This window comes from Leptopilina heterotoma, unplaced genomic scaffold (assembly GCF_015476425.1).
Source record: "Leptopilina heterotoma isolate Lh14 unplaced genomic scaffold, ASM1547642v1 Lhet_237, whole genome shotgun sequence".
Classification (NCBI taxonomy): domain Eukaryota; kingdom Metazoa; phylum Arthropoda; class Insecta; order Hymenoptera; family Figitidae; genus Leptopilina; species Leptopilina heterotoma.
In genome coordinates, this window is record NW_025110953.1 from 750,153 (window position 1) to 770,659 (window position 20,507).

The window sequence follows — 20,507 nt, forward strand, 5'->3', positions numbered from 1 at the left end:
ATTGTTCTGTAGAAGTTTTTATTATAGTTTTTACTCAAATATGCAGAATATCTGTAAAATTTAAATGATGCTTAAATGTTTTCTACAATATTGTTCAGTATTTTGCTTTTAGTGTAAATGTAAAAATTAGTTGAAAAATTGTTACACAATTTGTTACACATTTTAAATTTGTTACAAAATTTTGTCAATTTTCTCAATTTTCTATTGACTTTCACTACAATATGCTAAATAGTTCTGTAAAATTTAAATGGCTTCTTAAAAATTTCTTAAACTGTCTGATGTATTTCATTGATAAACTCAAAATCAAAATATGTTGAAAAGAACTTTAAATTTTATTCTAAAACATTTTTTAAAAATTTTTAATGAACATAATTTGTGTAGTAAAAGGTTCTGGAAAATTAGACTTTTTTAAACTTTCTAAAACTCTTTGAAATACAGTCTTGTAAGTAAATGAAAAAATAAAACTGTTCAGTTTTTTTAATGATGACAAAATAAAATGATTATATTTGTTGAATCATTGTTCTGTATGTGTTTTCATTAATTTTCACTAAAATACTTGAATAGTTCTGTAAAATTTAAATGACTTTTTAAATTTTTTCCACAACTGTTTAGAATTTTCTTATGTAGTTTTTAATGTAAATTTTACTAAATTTTTAATTTAAATAAAAAATTTTTAAACTGAATATTTAAAATTTCTTAAAGCATTTTGTCCCTCAACTTTTTTATTGTTCCTTACTAAAATATTGAACAGTTCAATAACTACCTACTTAAAATTTCTACAATTGTATATTATGTACATATTTTATCGATAAACTGTAAATAAAAAATTGTTGAACAAAGCATTAAATTTTTTGCTAAACCATTTTAAAAAAATTTTTATTAATCATAATAAATATGATGAAACGTTCTGAAAAGTTTAACGGTTTTTAAATTTTGTGAATTTTAATGTAAATTTTTTATGGAAAATTGTGAAACTGAACATTTAAAATTTGTTAAAAATATTTTGTCCTTAAATTTTTTGATTGATTTTCACTAAAATATGCTGAACAGTTCTGTAAAATTAAAATGACTGCTTAAAAATTTTTTTCTATTCTATATAATTTATTCGTGAATTTTGAATGAAAAGTTGCAACAATTTAATATTTGCCAAAATATTCAGTTCCTTAAATTTTTATAACAGTTCTGGAAAATTTGACTTCTTTACATTTATAAGAGCTTTTCGAAATGAATATTATTTAAATCAAGTAAATAAAAAATGCGACACTCTTTCGAATATAAATTTCATAAAGTCAACATAATTCTTTTTATTAATTTTTAAAAATATTTTCCTGTCGAAAACTAAAGAACTGCTAATGGAAATCTGATCAATTTTTATTTATTTTTATAAAGAGAAAATAAAAAATTGTTGTATAACATTTTCCTATCGAAAAATAAAAAACTGAAAATAAAAATTTAAGGAACTTTTTCTGTACCTATAATATACTATTATAAAGAGAAACCAAAAAATTATTGAGTCTGTACACTATTGAAGTGTATAAATAAATGAAGAAAAAAATAAATACAGGAAGAAACACATAAAATACCAAATTTAATACCTAATTAAATATTTCGAAATAAAATGTTTCCCAATCAAAAAGACCAAACAAATGAAAATTTAAGGAACAAATTCCTTACTTTCGCAAAATTGAAAACAGTTAAAAATTTCTAAAAAAGAAAAATTTTCCCCAGTAAAAAACTAAAGAACTATGAATAAAAATTTAAAGAACCTTTTTTCCTCGCAGTTTTAACAAAATGAACGTCTCCAGAGAGTTATTTGTCCTGAAGAGAAATTTTCCAAGAGAATTTCCTCTAATCATCGTCATCATCATTTTTTTCCCTCCTAAAATGGGCAATTTCGTTGTTCGGAGGGGAATCGGAGGCACATATCCTAAGGACCACCCTGGGAATTTCAGTACACCACTGATTCTCTCGGTCAATAAATAACATTTGTTCCGATACTTGAAATCGCTCAAGGCCCCCTTAGGCCCTTATATGCCAATCCAATATTATAAGTGTAACTAAATTCGAGGACACGGTAGCGCCCTACATATTTATTTCCAGCCTCCGTGACTGTGACCCATGCCTTCCATGTGCATATACACTTTATTTATTCCCCGAACAAAGAAGTCACTGATTTTCAATTTCCCCTCCACTTTGTTTTTCGAAATTTGGTACAAACATATTAAAAAATGTTTCTATTTAATTTAATTTATTCACTAGTTTTTAACGCTCAAATGGAAAAAAATAGTTTATCTTAAAAATATGAAAGAAAAGGAAAAAAATTTTGTTTTCAATTTTTGATACAGAGAATAAAATGAAAAGAAGAACAATTTCTTTCTTCAATAAAAGAAAAGGACAAAAAATCTGTTTTCAATCATTTAAAATTTATGTAAAGATGATTTAAAAATTTTACACAAAATTTTTTTGAGACAAAGAAAAAAAAGAAGAGGAAACAGAAACTAAAGGCAAGAATTTTAGAGATGACGATAAAACCGGACACACATTTGCTAAAAGCTTGAAGCTATTTCCTGTTTGCCTCGAGTCTTGTCGAGTGCGGAATGACCATAAACCTAATATATCCGTAGGGGAGGCTTTTGGCTAAGAATGACGTGAAATGGGGATGAATTATCCAACTGGACTCAAAAAGGTTTTCCATTATTCTCATTTTTGTTGGTAAAGTAATGTTGAAACTTTCCTGACAAATTGGTCACGTGCCACCATATAAAAAGAAATGACCAAACCACGGAAGGAAGTAATCTACAAATATACCCGCACCATTCATAAAATTTTAAGTCTCCCATCTCCTCCTCCCTCCAAATGATAAATCTCAATTCAATTAAAAACGTAATAAAAATCGAAATTTCACCAAAAAGTTAATTTGGTTTTAATTTTATTTTCTTTATTTTATTTTTACATATTTTTTTTATCAAGTTATTCAATTAAACGGTAATAAAGATTATTATTATTTTTTACTTTTCTTATTACTATTTTTATTCTTTTCAATATTCTTACGTATTTTTACTTATTTCTCTCTTTATTCATGTTTACTACTTATTTACAAATTTTGTACTATTTTTACTCATTTCACTGTTTACTAAATTTTTACTATATACATTTCTCTTCTTTTCACTATTTTTACAATTGTTAATATTTTTACTTAATATTACACTTTATATTCTTCTTTTTTTTTATTCACATTATTTACGTTTTCTATATTCTTTTTACTATTTTTACTACATTTTTACAATTTTTTTATTGCTTTCACTTTTTTTACAATTTTTTAATATTTTTACTCTATTCCTTTTCTCTCTTCTTTGACCATTTAATTATTTTTTACTACTTTTATTTATTTTTCCAACTACTATTTATTTTATAACGTATTTTTGACTATTTTTACTCTCTATTTATTTTCACGTTTTTTTACTCTTCACTGTATATTTTACTAATTTTTTCTCCTTTCTTACTATTTTTACTACTTTTCTACAATTTTTTTTACTTTCACGTTTTGTACACTTTTTAATATTTTTACTCTTTTCCTTTTCACACTTTATACTATATTTTTACCATTTAACACTTTTTTGCTATTTTTTATTTTTCCAACTGCTATATTTTAAAGTATTTTTACTCATTTCTTTCTTTATTTATTTTTACTCTTTTCACTTTTTTTACTTTCATTATTTTTACTATTTTCACTTTTTTTTACTATTTTTATTATTTCTAACAAAAAAAATTTTTATTTTACTTATTTTTACTTTTTTTAATTTACTTTCCTATCTCTTTGTTATATATTTATTTGCATAGGTAAAAGTCAAATTTTTTAATATGAAAAAAATTTTATGCTGTAAAATTCAAAATTGAACAAAGTAAATAAAAAAATCTCAATTCATTTGAACGTTCAAAAATTTAGGGACATTTTTAATTTAATTATTAACTATAATAATCTTCGTATTTCATTCATTCATTCTGTCCACACTTTGAAGTTAGTTTTTGTGTATGCTTTTTTAAAAATATTGTTTGACAAATTGAATGCAGGTGTTTTTTCATGATTTATAATAAAATAATATTTAAAATAAGAAAATTAGAAAATTTTTTAAAAATTATAATTAAGAAATAAATATTGTTTATTATGTGCTTTTTTTATAACAAATTTTGTTTGACTGATCTAAATTATGCAAATTTATCTCCTTTTTATTTAGAAAAAATAGAAAATTGTTAATTGTTAAAAAATTATGATTAAGAAAAAGGAAATATATTCATTTTATGCCTAATTTTCATTTCTCAAGCATAATTTCTATTTCTTAATTACAATTGTTTTAATAAAATTCAAAATTTTTTTTTAAAATAAAAGAAAAAAATGTTTATAAATTTTATTTGTCAGTTATAAATTCTCATTGAAAATGAAATTGGAAATATTTTTATTTTTAGAAAATAAAGGAAAAAATTTTACTCAAAAGAATGTTCTGTTACATTTATTTCATTGTGAAATTAATCGAAAACATCAAAAACTTCTTTTTTTAAATAAATATTTAATTATTATTATTTTTCCACGTGAATTAAAAATTAAAATATTAAAAAATTTCAAATTCAAACCTTTTTCAAATTAGACAACTTATAAAAGTATTGTTATAAAACATGAAGAAATCGATTGCTCCGAGTCGAAGACTCGGAGTGATCGATTTCTTCATGTTTTATTATAATTAATTTAATTTTTATAATAATTAAGTGATAAAATCATTATTTTATATAAAAATATTGTTAAATAACTTCTTCAAAATTTTTTTCATCATTTAAATTTAATTATTATTTTCTAGAATTTTTTATTATTTTTTATGAAAGTAATTGAATTCCTTAAGAAAAATGTTATTATTCATGAAAATAATTGAATTAAAGCAAATTTTATTAAAATAGTAAATATATTGAAAATCATTGAAATGAGAAAAATTTTTAAAAATAATTAATTATTTTAGTGTTGTTTAACAGAAATTTAAATTAAAAAATTTTTAAATTCTATTATTTTTAAAGTTAATAATTTTATTTTAAAAAATTGCCAAATTTTGTTTACTATTTTTTTTCGTATATATACTTACGATAATTAAAAACCAAATTTTGTTTTATTTTCAAATACGAAAAAACTCCTTTTTAACGCATTTATCAAAAAAATTACACTTTCGAAAGGAAACAAAAAATTTTTTTGCGATCTGGAATTTTTTATACATGAGAAAAATAATCTGAAGCTCTGGACCAAGGAACGAGAGATGATCGGACTCCGCAAAGTTAATCCGCGGAAAGTTTTTAACGTCTTTCTGGAATCTCTCTTTTTTTGGGAAGTCGTTCGGCATGAGGCTATAAAGATAAATAGTTAGGCGGCAAATTAACACAATTTTGTGTCGGAGCGACGAATTCGTTGAGTGCGGACCTTTACCAAAAAAAAAAAAAAAAAAAAAAAAAAAAAAAAAAAAAAACACACGGAAAAAAGTGGGTAATCTACGGAAATTGGCAAAAGCAACGAACCAATTTTGTTATATAGGGCCCCGCAGACACCGGGCCAGGGGTAATTTTTTTTTTCCTTTTCAAAGAGGGGGAGGGTTAATCGATGTTAAAACGATTCTCGTTAACGCGGCAAAAATCCTCTCTGCCTCTCTCTCTCTTATATTAGTCTTGAAATTTTCGCACAATTTTTCTTATATATAAAGGAATTAATTTTTTTTTGTAGCTCTTACACTCTCTTACATTTTTGGTATAATATAATAATTTTTCTTTTCACTCACCGTTCGCAGATTCTCAAGTTAGAATAAATGAATCCCGCGCATTTTTCTTTGGAATCTTAAAAACACAAAGAAAAATTGAATTAAAAATTTCGAATTCGTAAGATAAATATAAAAAATATAAAAAAAATTTGTTATAAAAAAACATTATTTTCTATTAAAGTTATTATTTAATGTTCCTAAAGTTCTGAACGTAAGAGTAAATTTTACTAAATTGGCGAAATTTAATTTTTTTTAGTTACACTGAGAAAACAATATATTTAAATTAAATATAATTATATATCATATTTATACAGTCAAATTAATTGAATTAAATATAATTATAGAGTCAACCAAAAATTATTTTTGAATTAAACATAATTAAAGAAATTTTAATAATAATTTTTCAGAATTTCCAAATTAAATTATTCAATTCTTCAGCAATTTCGTTAAATTAGTTTAAATACTTATTGTTATTTATTTTCCCCAAGAAGTAAAATTCAAAAAATTTAAATTTAAAACTTTTTTAAAGTTTACTTAAAACTTTTATTTTTCTAATTTAATTAATTTTGTAAACATTTAAATGGTAATTTTATTAATTATATTATGCCATTAATATTAAAATAAAAATATAAATATAAAAAAGTAATTTTATTCATTGTGCAATTAATATCAATATAATAATAATAATAATAATAATAATAATAATAATAATAATAATAATAATAAAAAATTAAAAATATTGTTTCGAGAAATTCTGTTTTAATTTTCGTTTTGTTTGTAGGAGTGAATGAAAATGCAATTTTGGTTCCTTTGGACCACTGCGGTGGGTCGCTGTGTCGACGATTAACATTCCCAAAGCAATTGCACCCACGTCGACGCAAGCGAGGTAATTTCTTCCCTCAGAACACGCACTCCACTGGCTCCTTCTGTTATACTAAATCGCCGAAAGCTGGCAGCACCACCCGAGAACTACAGGACCTTTATATCCGTCAAGGATATTTTTCTCCCTAAATTTATCTAATTATGATTTTTTTTTCTCCCTTAAAACTTTTTAACATTAACGACATTATTTTCAAATTTCCCTCTTTCCTAAGACAATCGTATTATTGTTTAAATATTCCTAGAATTACGACTATTATTTTCTCTTTAAAATAAAAAGTACAAAAAAAATTGTTCAATTAATTAACAATTAGTCTTAATTAATAATTAATTTACTACAATATTATACAGTCGAACCTGTCGGAATGCAACTCTATTATAAAAATTTTTTGTATTCAAAAATGTCCAACAAGAATTATTTTCACTTAGTTCTAGAATATTATAAAAATTTGACAAAATTATAAAATTATAAATTTTAAAACAATTTTTTAAGGATTGCTTACTGTACCTAATAAAATTTAAAATATCAAGTTGCATTCCGACAGGTTTTAATGTATTAATATTTTAAAAAATTAAAAAACTAAAAACAGTAAAAAAGTAAGTAAAATAATAATAAAAAGAAAAATATATAAAAAAATAGTAAATATACTACAAAGAGTTAGGAAAGTAAATTTAAAAAAGTAAAAATAAGTAAAATAAAAAAATTTTTTTTGCTAAAAATAATAGAAATAGTAACAAAAAAAGTTAAAATAGTAAAAATAATGAAAGTAAAAAAAGTGAAAAAAGTAAAAATAAATAAAGAAAGAAATGAGTAAAAATACTTTAAAATATAGCAGTTGGAAAAATAAAAAAAAGCAAAAAAGTGTTAAATGGTAAAAATATAGTAAAGAGTGAAAAGGAAAAGAGTAAAAATATTAAAAAGTGTACAAAACGTGAAAGTAAAAAAAATTGTAGAAAAGTAGTAAAAATAGTAAGAAAGGAGAAAAATTTAGTAAAATATACAGTAAAGAGTAAAAAAAAGTGAAAATATTAAAATTATTAAATGGTCAAAATAATATAAAAAAGAATAAATATAGTTGAAGCAATAAAAAAAATACAAAAATAAATTTCGAAAAAAATATCCTATAATTATATTCCTAAATTTAAAAAACATTCTCATTCTAAAACCAAATTATAATTCAAGTTATTCCTAAATTTAAGAAAGTTTTTATAAATTACTTTTCTTATTCCTCAATAAGGATTTCTTAGAATCTCATTTCAATTTCAGCGATTTTTTTCAAATCGTCTTTTTTTAAAATCCCTTTTTTTGTACGCTTCTAAAAATGTACAAAGTGTTTTTGGTTTATTTCTTATATTTTACAACCGCGAAAATTTGATATTAGGAAAAAAAGCAAAAGCAAAAAACGATAATAAAAAATATATTAAAATAAAAATATACGATGATGGTAAAGGGGTAGATATAAAAAATTTTGAAAGAAAATATACTATAGAGAGGAGTACTATCAAGGTAATTGACTCAAGGTGGAAAGGTTGAAATGTTCATTCTTGATTCGAGGAGACATTTGTCTCTCGAGTGTCGCGAGCGGCCTCATCATCAGAATTACAGACCTCGTCTTTGGCGGTGCCGAAGAGTCGCGTGGATAGGCGGAGATGAAAGAAAAAAAAATTAATAAAAAAACCAAAACCGAAGAGAGATCACCACAGAAACATCAGTAATATAAATTCTAATATTATAATAGTCACATTTTTTTTTCTTTTTTTTTTATCTCGCGCAGAAATTTTAAATCAAGAAGACTATCGTCTTCTTGATTTAAAATTTCTGCGCGAGATCAAAAAAACGTGTATTATAATAACTTATTGAAATAAAATTTTAATTTATATATCTCTAACATTTTTTTGAAAATTTTCGATTTTTTCATGGTATTTTCATTTTTATTTTTTATTTTAATTTATTTTAGTTTTTTGGTAAAGATTTATTCTAGATTTAAAAAGAAATTTGTCTTATATTTGGTATATATTTGGTATATATTTGGTATTTAATTGGCAAATCTGTCATTCTTAAATTCAGAATAATAGTTTTTTTCATCGAATGAGTTATTATATTCTCTATTTTTTTACTTCTTTTTGGCAAAGAAAAGAGAATGATTTATTTTTTAGTGAGAGAATAAAGGAATAGAAAAATAGTAAAAAAGTAATAAAAATAATCAATAGAGTTAAAAAAGTACTATAAATGAAAAAATATTTGAAGCAGTAAAAATAGTGAAAGGAATAAAAAACGTATTATAAAAATAGTAAAAAGAATAATGAAATAATTAAAACAGTAATAAAAAAGGGTAATAAAGTACTTTTTTTTAAATTTAGTATTATGAGGCAAACAGAATAAAAATACTAAAAAAATAAAGAGGGTAAAAATAGTAAAGATGCAAAACAAGTAAAATTAGTGAAAAGAAGAAATAGTAAAAACATAGTAAAGAGAAAAAAAGTAAAAAATTTAATGAAAATAGTAAATATAGTACAAAGAGTTATGGAAAAGTATAGTAAAACTAGTGAAAATAATAATAGTAAAAATAGTAAACTAAAAACGCAGATAAACATCAGTAAAAAAATATTAAAGAGTAAAAGAATAGTAAAAATGTTATAATATACATATAAGAGAAGTAAAAATGTTATAATATAATAATAAAAAGTAAAAAGAGTAAAAAAACTAGTATAAATAGTAAGAATAGTAGAAATAGTTAAAAAAAGAAGGACTAATAATATTAAAAACAGTAAAAATAGTAAAATGTAAATGTAAATAGTAAAAATATTTTTACTATTAAAATAGTAAAATGTAATAGAAAAAAGTAATAAAAAATAGTAAAAATTAAAAAATTAGTAATACAATAGTAGAAATAGTGAAAATAGTAAAGAATAAAAACAGTTATATTTTAACTATTTTTATTCTTCACTATATTAAGAAGAATAAAAATAGTAAAAAGGAGAGAAAAATAATTAAGAGTAAAAAAGAATAAAAATAGTTATAAAAATAAAAAAGTAGTACAAAAATATGAAAGGGTAAAAATAGTAAAGAGTGAAAAGAGTAAAAATAGTAAAAACATTAAAAGAGTAAAAGTATTGAAGGAATAAAAAAGTACTAAAAGAATAGTAAAAATAGTAATAAGATTAAAACATCGAAAAGAACAAAAAAAGTGTAAAAATAGTAGTAATGCAGTAAAAATAGTAAAAAGAAAAATAGTAAATAGTAAAAATTGTGAATAATAAAAATTGTAAATATGTAGCAAATACACAGTAAAAATAGTAAAAATGAAAAAAAGTACTGAAACTAGTAAAAACACAAAAGACTAAAATAAATAAAAATAATAAAAGTACCTGCAGTAAAAAATAGAAAGAACAGGTTAGAGTAAACAAAATGCAGTAAACAAAGAATCTATAGAGAAAATTGTATTCATGAATTGAAATTTTTCTTTCGCATCTAAAAAAGCATTTTTTTTTCTTCATCCATCTTAATTCTAATTTTAGTATATTAAGGAAATTGAGACGAATAGTTGGAGTTTGAAGGCACGTCGCGATAAAATGAGGAGAACGGCAATGGCAAATAAATCGCCTCACCCGCGTCACGTTCTGATCCAAGCGAGACCGAACGCTCAATGAAAGCTTATGATGGACCCGCTCAAAACCATTCTGGACCGTCTTTGATCTTTGCCGCACCGGTCACAAGGTTCCCGGTTGACAGTACTCGCCTTTTTCCAAACTCTCCATTGATTCCATATAAGTTATATTCAATTCGAATCGAATCATCAATTGAATTTATCTATACATTTTTTTTCTAATGGAGATGCAATCTGATAAAATTCAATATAAAAAAACTGCATTTTTATTTAATATCAAAAGAGGCAAAATGAAAATTAAATTTATATTTTACAGAACTGTTTAGCAATGTTGATAATGTGTTTTGGTAAACATTTTTAATGTAGAGTTTTACAATTCTTCATTAACTCGAATAAAATATTTCTTCCGAAAAAATGTAAAGCTGACAAATTTTGCAGAACAGTTCCGCATATGAATTTTTTATATTAAAATTTAGAGAACCAAGCAAATATTAAATGTAGAGTTTCTTAAATTTTCATTTTATTTAATGTGCTGAGCAGTTGTAGAAAAATTTTAAGTATATAATAGTAATATTTCAATTTTACAGAACAGTTCAATATATTTCAGTGAAATTCGTTAAAAAATTGAGAGAGGAAATATTTTAACAAATATTTAAAAAAATTTCTTTCACTCTTCATTAAAAACACTGAAAACTTTTGCATTTATTAATTTACTTCATTTAAATATTTATTACGAGAATTTTTAGACAATATAAAGAAGGCAATTTTTTCAGAACTGTTCAGAATTATTAATAAAAACTTAGAGAACTTAGTTTTAATAAATATTCCATTTTATCAATAATTTATTTAAAATTCATAAATAAAATATGCTGAATATATATCAGATGTGGAAAAAGGATAATTTTAAAAATTTTACAGAACTGTCCAGCATATTTTAATGAAAGTAAATAAAAAATTGCCGAACAAAATGTTTCAAACAAATAAATGTTTTTATTTTTAAAGCCTTTTACTCAAAATATATAATTAATAATAAACGGTCACTAACTTCAAGTATATAAATAAATGTTTAGTTAGCCAAAGATTATCTCAAAATTCACAAAAAAAAGTTCTGAACAGTTGTAGAAAAAAGTAAAATTATGTAAATTTTAGAGAACTTATCAGCATATTTTAGTGAAAGTCAGTAAAGCGTTGCAAACAAATTATAATTTATAAATTACCTTAGAATTAATAATTAAAAATTAATTTATAAATTACTTTATAATTAATAATTAAAAATTAATTTATAAATTATAATTTTTCATTTAAAATAATTCTCAAAAATTTTAAATAGTTGAATTTTGCAGAACTGTTCAGCGAATATTTTCTCCAGTTTAAAAATTGTTCATTAACAATAAATTGCAAATAAGGTACAGAAAGAAAATACAGAAAGTTGAAGAAAATTTTATTTGTATCAAAATTGTATTTCTGTAAAAATTTTACAGAACTTTTTCTGAACTTTTGTTTAGAGAACTGTTTATAGAACTAAACAGTTGTTTGCTAAACTAAACCGAAAAATTTAATTCTCTAGAATTAAATTTAAAATTTAAAATTTAAAATATATATTGATGTTTTAATGTACTGTACGATCGAATTTTTCACTTTCATCAGATACTTATACTGTGCAGTTCTGTAATTTTTCATTGACTTGAGAAAATATTTGAACACTGTTAAAAAAGTAGAAAGGAGCTAGTGAAATTTTTCCTAATTGTTCAGCAATAATATTAGATGAAATATTTTCCATTTCTATTAGATCTAACATAATATTTAATTGACATTAAATTATACTGAATAGTTCCTTAAACAGGGTTGCCACAAAAATTTAACTTTATTTTTCCCTGACGTTCTCCTGTTTTCCAGACAAAATTTTGACTTTTTTTTAAAATTTCAATTAAACGTTTTTGAAAAAAATTAGTTCCATCGAATTTTTAATTAAAAGTATGGAAAATTACAATTTTCAAAGATTTTAATTTGAAATCTTTAAAAAATTCAATTAATTATAAAAATTTCAATTATTAGTAATATCTGCAAAATTCTAGAATTATCTAAAACTTTAACTGAAATTAATTTTTATATCAATTTTTATTATAGAAAATTCTTCGAGAATTCAATTATTTAAATACAAACATAAATAATTTATTAAATAATTGAATGTTTCTTAAACTTCAATTCTCATAAAGAATTTTATTAACAAATTTTTAATTAATTGAATTCTTTCGACGAATTTTAATAAAATTTTTATATTTTTAAGAATAATTACATTTTTTGGGGAATGCGATAAAAACTGTATTAAAAATAATTAAAATTCTGCAATGAGTTATATTATTTATGAAAATAATTGATTGATTGCGAAGAATTTTATAAAAAATGTTTCAAACAATTGATTTTTTTCGAAAAAATTTATGAAAATTCTATTTTTAATAATTGAATTTCTGTGAAATTTTGATTTTTTTGGAAAATAATTGAATGTTTGTGTAGAATCTAGAATATTATTAAAATTTTTGTTTTATAATTAAATTCTTTTTTGAAATTATATTAAAATAGTAGAAAATTGAAAATCATTGAATTAAGAGAAATTTTTTTAAATAATTGAAATTTATGAATTTTATAAAAATTCTTAAAAATAATTGGATTTTATTACTTTTGAAAATAATTGAATTCTTGTTATGAATATACTATTATTTAAGAAAATAATTGAATTTTGCAATGAATTTTATTATAATTCCTGAATATTATTGAATTTCGTCGAATAATTTTGCTATTTATAAAGATATAATTAAAATGTTGAAGAGAATTTTTTTTAATTTTTGAAAATAATGTAATTTCTAGAAAGAATTTCAATATTTATTAAAATTTTTCGAAAAATTACTTCATTAAATGATTTCTATAAGTATAATAACATTATGGCAGTTATTCAATAGAATTAAGTTGTTTAAAATAAATTATTGTTAAAAGTAGAAAAAATCGAATGTTTCTTTTATAATTTTTGCTAATTTCATAGTTTATGAGGCAAACAAAAAGACTCGAAAATTCAGAATTTTCTTATGAATTTTAAACATTTAATTTTTTCCAGTCCAGTACTTTTAATAAAAATCCCTGACTTTTTCCCTGGTTTCCCTGACCAATTTTACTTTCCCCGACATTTCCCTGACCTGTAGCAACCCTGTAAAAATTTAAACTTCTGTAACAATTTTACCTTTTATTTAAAATAAAATTTTTTTAACCTGTTCAGTACATAATTTAATTAAGCCGATGGAAAAATGTTCAGTAAACTAAAATAAGAATAAAAAAATTCTTTTGCTGAAAAATTGTAAAAAAAAATTGTCCTTTTAATAAATTTAGTTTAAAAAAATGCTTTTTTACAACAAACCAATTTTTTCAGATAAATGATATTCTCTCACTGTTAATTTCTTCCATGTCCCAAATATGTTTCAAACATTTAGACGAACGAAAATTCATTTTTTTTTGAAAATCGAATTTTATTGGAAAAGTATCGCGTCATCTGCGACAACTCATTAGATAATAATTAATACAACTTCCAGGTAGTAATAAAGCGACTTTTGAGGACAAAATTAAACGGAAAAAAAGGAAGAAAAAAATCGCGAAACACAAGTAAAAGAAGAATAAAAAAAAATTAAAATTAAATGGAAAATTGTCGACCTCCTGTGTTTTCCACAACGGGGCGGCGCGTTTTCTCACGCGAGAAAGGAAGCCGGAACGAAAGGAATCGGTTCGTTGAAATTGAGAGAAAAAGAGAGTATGAGGAATGGAGTCGCGGATAAATTTCGTCGAAACGATAATTGAAATTTGCCCAGGGTAATTGCCATGGCCATCCTTCTACTCTGTAATTGATTATAACCCAGTCCCTATATACCTATATATACATGTATATTCAATTGCTCGACGAAAAGATTCTCATTATGTTGTACCTGATGTTGTACTCCGGATTCGTAAGTTTGCTTCCACATATAAGTAAAAGTAGAGAGCAAGAAAAAAATGCAAGTACAACATATAAGTAATCCTTTGGCAGCCATCGCGTGCCTTCATTTTTTTTCCTTCATACACTCTCTCTCCTTTCCTATTTCTTTTCCTACAATGTTACCCAACTTATTCTTATATACGCCCCTCTCCCACATTTTTTTTCTTCTCTTTTTTCAACGTGTTCTATTCACTTCTTTTCCCTCGTTTCGAAAATTAGACGTTTCGACTCCTGCTGCTACCCTGGCACGAAAACTGATGCATGGAATCAAGATCGACATTTTATGGCAAAAAAAAAAATTGCACCCTATGCAAATCGAACTTTCAACCTAGTTATAAACATCATGTTTTACTACTTTGGTGATTCTATAAGTTTTTTTTCTCTTCTTTTGTTTTTTTATTGCCAAAGACTGTTGGAATGTAAATTATTCTTTTTTCTCGCAGACAAGAGCGAAAATGTTGAATAGAGAAAAAAAATTTGTCCCGTACTTGTTTATTTAGTTTAAAATTTTTTTTTTTTTATTATCGACGTTGGGTTGAGGTTAGTTTTTTAAAATACAAAATGGCGGATTGAATATGGCGGACGAGGAAAGTAAAAATCAATGAAAGCTTGAAAGTTGTCACTTGGGGGTTTTTGGGGTCACTGATTACAAATCTCAAAAAAATGTGATGTATTTTCTTAACAACAAAAAAACAAATAATACACGGAAAAAATCTTCACCTGTAACAGCGATAAGTTTCTCTAAATTAGCGAAAGTCTTAACTGAAACAACTAAAAATTTTTCTATTTTAATTAAATTTATAGCAGTTCTACAAAAAATTTTTTTTCGTGTATAGATTAATTTTTTATAAAATCTAATTGTAGAAAAATCGAAATGAAATATATGTAAATGGTTAAAGTTTCACTCTTAGTTAAAAAAATTGAATTTAAATTAAATTAAAAAAATGGATGATTAATGTTTTATTTAATTTACATAATAAAAATTTATTTTTAAAAATTGTTTAACTCTAAATAAGTGTAATTATTATTTATTTATTTATTTATTTATATAGTTTTTTCGTGTTAAAAAAATATTTGCAACAAAATTTGAATTTTCAAAAGAAAATTATTTTAACATTCGTATGAAGAAGGAGACATTTTTTTCAAATAGAAAAGAATAAGTAATTTTAGAGAAAAAAAAATTATATTGAATTGAAACGGGAAACGCGTTGAAGAAAAAATGTTCTTGAATTACATCGAGCTAATTCAGAAAAAGGTGTATTATTAGCTAACAATGCGCATTCAGTGTGCGTTTTCCGTTTTTTTTTTCGTCCTTTATTTCTGGAAATCTTTTTAAGTCGATCAGAAAATTAAATTCAAAAATAAGATCAAATATAATTTTTTTATTAGTTCTAATTAATTTATTACGGGCTCTTTCTCTCTTTTTTAAAAAAGAGAATGAATTCTAATTTATTATATTCTTCTTTTTTAGAAGAGATTTAATCAGAATTCTTTAAATCAATTATTTTAATAGTTTTTCAAAAAGTTCTTTAAGAATTTCCAAATGCATTTGTTTACAATTCAATTTTACGAAATTCAGATTATTTGGAAATTTTTTAATTAAATATTAGAAAATATAAACTTCAAATAAGTAATTCCCAAAAACTGAGATTAAACTTTTTCAAAAAAATTAATTCTCTAGAATTTTTCAGTTAAAAGTGTGAAAAATTCAAATTTCCAAAGATATTAATTTGAAGCCATTTAAAAATTCAATTATTTCTAAAAATTCACGCTACAATGCATATAATGTTTAATTATTATCTAAAATTTTTTAATGAAATTCATTTTTAAATCAATTTTTATTAGAAAATTCCACGAAAATTATCAATTATTTAAATACAAAAATAAATAATTAATTGAAATAATTGAATGTTTTTTAAAATTGAATTCTCATAAAGAATTTTATCCACAAGTTTTTAAATAATTAAATTCTATTAACAAATTTGTAATTTTAATACAATTTTTATGACTAATTACATTATTCGAGGAATAATTGAATTGAATGAAGAATTGAAATTCTGCCATGAGTTCTATTATTTATGAAAATAATTATATTCCTGGAGAAAATTTTCTTATTAATGAAAATAATTAAATCCATGTAAAAAATTTTATTTGAAAAAATAATTGAATTATTGCAAAGAAATTTATAAAAAAAACTTAATAATAATAGAATTCCAGTGGAATTTTTATTATTTTTGAAAATAATTAAATGTTTGCGTAGAATTTTACCAACATTTTTTTAAATAATTGAATTTATTTAAGAAAATTTTATTAAAATAGTAGATATATTGTAAATCATTGAATTGAGCAAAATTTTTTAAAATAATTGAAATTTTGCCAAGAATTTTGTTAAAATTTCAGAAATTAATTGAATTCTAGAGAAGAATTTTCTTTTTTATAAAGATAATTGCAATTTTGCTGAAATTTTTAAACAATTTTTGAAAATAATTGAAATTTTGCCAAGAATTGTATTATTTATAAAGATAATTACTTTTAAAAATAATTGAATTTCTGCAATTTTTTGGAATTTCACCAAAATTCAATTTTTTTTAGTGTTTTTAACTAAAATACTTCTATAAATCCATTATTTTAAATAATTCATTAAAAATTGTTTTAAAAATCTAAGTTCCTTATAATTTCTAATTAAAATGAAAAATTTTAATTTTATAAAATTTTAAATTGAAATCTTTTAAAATTCAATTATTTTTGAAAATTGTAAATGGAACTGTTATTTAAAATTCAATTAATTTTGCAATATTTTAAGTAAAATTATTCATTCAATAATTTCTAAGTAATAACTTATGATAGTTTTTTCAGAATTAATTTATTTGAAAATAACTTATGATAGTTTTTTCAGAATTAATTTATTTGAAAAGAAATTATTGTCAGAAATAGAAAAATTTGATGATTTTTTATTAGAATTCGTCTTAATTTCATAGTTTACAAGACAAACAAAAATGACAAATTCATAATTTTGTTATGAATTTTAAAAATTTAATTTTTTTTCAGTAATTTTAATAAAAATTCCTGACTTTTCCTTGAATCCTCTGTCTCAGAATATATGATAATATTGTGGTTATAATATTATAATAATCTATATTCTAATTTGTATTTTATTTTTATGAAAAACATTTTTTTTAATTTTTAAATTCTCTTATTTTTAAAACTGTTAATTTTATTTTTGAAATTAAAGAAGAAGATAGCCGCGCGCGTCAGCGCGCAAATTGTTACTAGTTATTTATAAAAACTAGCAAATTCAGATAAAATTCTTTGCAAAATTCAATTATCTTCACAAATTCTTCTCTGAAATTCAATTATTTGCAAAAATTTTAATAAAATTCTTCTCAAAATTTTAGTCAAAATTTCAATTATCTTTATAAATATCAAAATTCCTCTGCAAAATTCATTTACTTTTAAATTTTTTTTAAAAAACCTGTCAAAAATTCAATTACGTTTATAAGTAATAAAATTTCTTTCTTAAATTCAATTATCTTCAAAAGTAAGAGAATTCTTCGCATAAATTCAATTATTTTCAAAATCTTTTTTTTAAAGTTTCGTCAAAATTTCAATTATCTTTATAAATAATAAAATTTATTCTAGAAATTCAATTATTTTCAAAAGTAATAAAATTCTTCGTAGAAATTCAATTATTTTCAAAATTTTTTTTAAATATCTCGTCACAATTTTAATTATCTTCATAAACAATAAAATTCATCCTGGAAATTTAATTATTTTATTATTCAAAAGTTCTGATAAAATTCTTTGCAAAATTCAATTATCTTTAAAAGTTAGAAAATTCTTCGCAGAAATTCAATTATTTTCAAAAATTTTTTTTAAATTCTCCTGAAAATTTCAATTATTTTTATAAATATAAAAATTCTTCTGCAACATTCAATTACTTAAAAAAATTTTTTCTAAAATCTGTTCAAAATTTCAATTATCTTTATAAATAATAAAATTCTTCTCTGAAATTCAATTATTTGCAAGAATTTTAATAAAATTGTATACGCAAGCATTTAATTACTTTCATAAATAATGAAAATTTCACAGGAATTCAATGGCTTACTGTTTTTTTTATAAATTTCTTCGCAATAATTCAAATATTTTCATAAAAAATAATAAAAAAATTTTTTTTTTTTGTAAAGTCTTATAATATAAAATAATGATTTTATCACTCGATCATCTTTAATTATTATAAAACATGAAGACATCGATTGCTCCGAGTCAAAGACTCGGAATGATCGATTTCTTCATGTTGTATAACAATTTTTTATAAGTTGTTTAATTTCAAAAGGTTTTGAATTTGCATGTTTTAAACATCTTAATTCCTATGGAAAAATAATTATAATAAATATTTATTTAAAATAGAAGTTATTGATGTTTTCTCATTTTGAGTTGCAACAAAATGACTCCAAGTTTTTTGTGTGTAGAAAAGTAGTAGAAGAAAGTCGAAAAAGTCGCACAATCCTAACCCTGCAAATTCATTAAAAATTTAATTATCTTTTTGAATTTTTAAGTAAAATTATTCGCTATAAGTAATTTAGAAAAGTTAATCTTATGAAAATTCGTCGCAAAAAAAAAAATTATTTATAATATAAATTTATTTACATATTTTATAAAGTTCAATTTTTCTATAAGAAATAGAAAAAAAAACTCCTGACCTGTCCAAGTTTATTTTGCATAAAAAATTTCAATTTCCACGCAATTCAAATTGAAAATTCCAAAACGATAAAAACGATTTACTTAAAAAGGAATTATCAAAGAGATGTTATTCATTAAAAAAAAATTCTAATTTTCCTGCCACCGGAGCGCAAAGTGCATTAAAGTTATATTATGTTAAAATCGCGTGTGTTGCGCATGTGTAACCAACTTTATTCCCTCAATCTCATAAATAAAAAATTCTAAGACGAATTTGTGTGATTCCAAACACACACACACACACACACGTACATATAACACAAAGTCTCGACTTTTGTTTTCTTCTTATATCCCACGCACGTATATATCCATGCGGGTTAAAATTATTACCCGTGAGTAGCGAATCTAACAAACAGGCGAACATTTTTTTAATACGTGTCATGTACGCACGTATCCGGCGGAACGTTGTAAATGTTTGTCATTTTCGTGAATAGAAGAAAACATTGTTTATCTCATGACCCATAATTATCCGAGGTTATTTTTTTTATACTTGGCATGACTCTCTCGGTATATCGCGCGACTCAATTGTATATATGCGACTATATATTGAAGTAATAATCGTTGACCCTGAATTATAAAATACTCAATGAAATTTTAATTTGCCTATATATATATGTATATATTTAATGGAGGAAGTATCATTAAATACAACTTTAGTCAATTAATGTTATACATTAAAGTCAAAAGTTGGACATTTGTTTTTGTAAAACAGCATTTAAATCTCGGTGAAATTATTTTCTTTTCGTAATCTATTATTAATGGGTAAAAGAAAATATTTATTTGTCGAAAAGAAATTTACTCGTTTATTTATTAATTACATTCGAATTTAATTTTATATTGAAAATATTAAAAATGGTGAATCCAATATGTCAACAAAAAAAATGTTAAAAGTTATCCAAAATTATTTAAAATTCATTAATCGTGGGCGTTTATATAGTTTCTAATTGCACCCAGAGAAATGGTATATTTGTCTCAGAACCAACTAGACTTTTTATTTGTTTGAAATAAATTTTATTTGGTTTAAATAAAATTTTATTTATCTCAAATATATGTTTTATTTATGTCGAATAAAATTTTTATTTAAAAGAAATAAAAAGTCTAGTTGGTTCTGAGACAAATATACGTTTATTGAATTCAAATAAAATATATTTGGTTTAAATAATATTTTTCTCTGGGTGTGAAAGAACATTAGGTAACCGACATATTGGATCCGACATTTTTTATTTTTAAAATCTGACATTTAGTTCTGATTTAGTGACTCCGAAATCCTCTGAGTGACTATTTTTAGACAATTATGTTAATTAAAAAAAAATCCGCCATATTTGATGCGCCATTTTGAATTTTTTAAATTTGACGCTAACTTCTAATTCAGTGATTAAAAAAAACTTAAGAATGACTAAAATAATTTTTTTAGAAGCATCAGTTTCTGGACCGTTTTTGACCAAACATCGATTTTTAATATTTTATAATATTTGACATTAT

The 20,507-nt window shown here is 22.5% G+C and overlaps 1 long non-coding RNA gene across 1 annotated transcript in view; it reads right to left on the reverse strand.

Annotated features, from left to right (window-relative positions):
- Nucleotides 1-20,507, reverse strand: part of LOC122502753 — a 272,977-nt gene that overhangs the window by 75,879 nt on the left and 176,591 nt on the right. The window contains exon 4 of the long non-coding RNA XR_006301665.1: nucleotides 5,808-5,862. This is a non-coding gene — a long non-coding RNA (uncharacterized LOC122502753). The remainder of the gene's footprint in view (nucleotides 1-5,807; nucleotides 5,863-20,507) is intronic.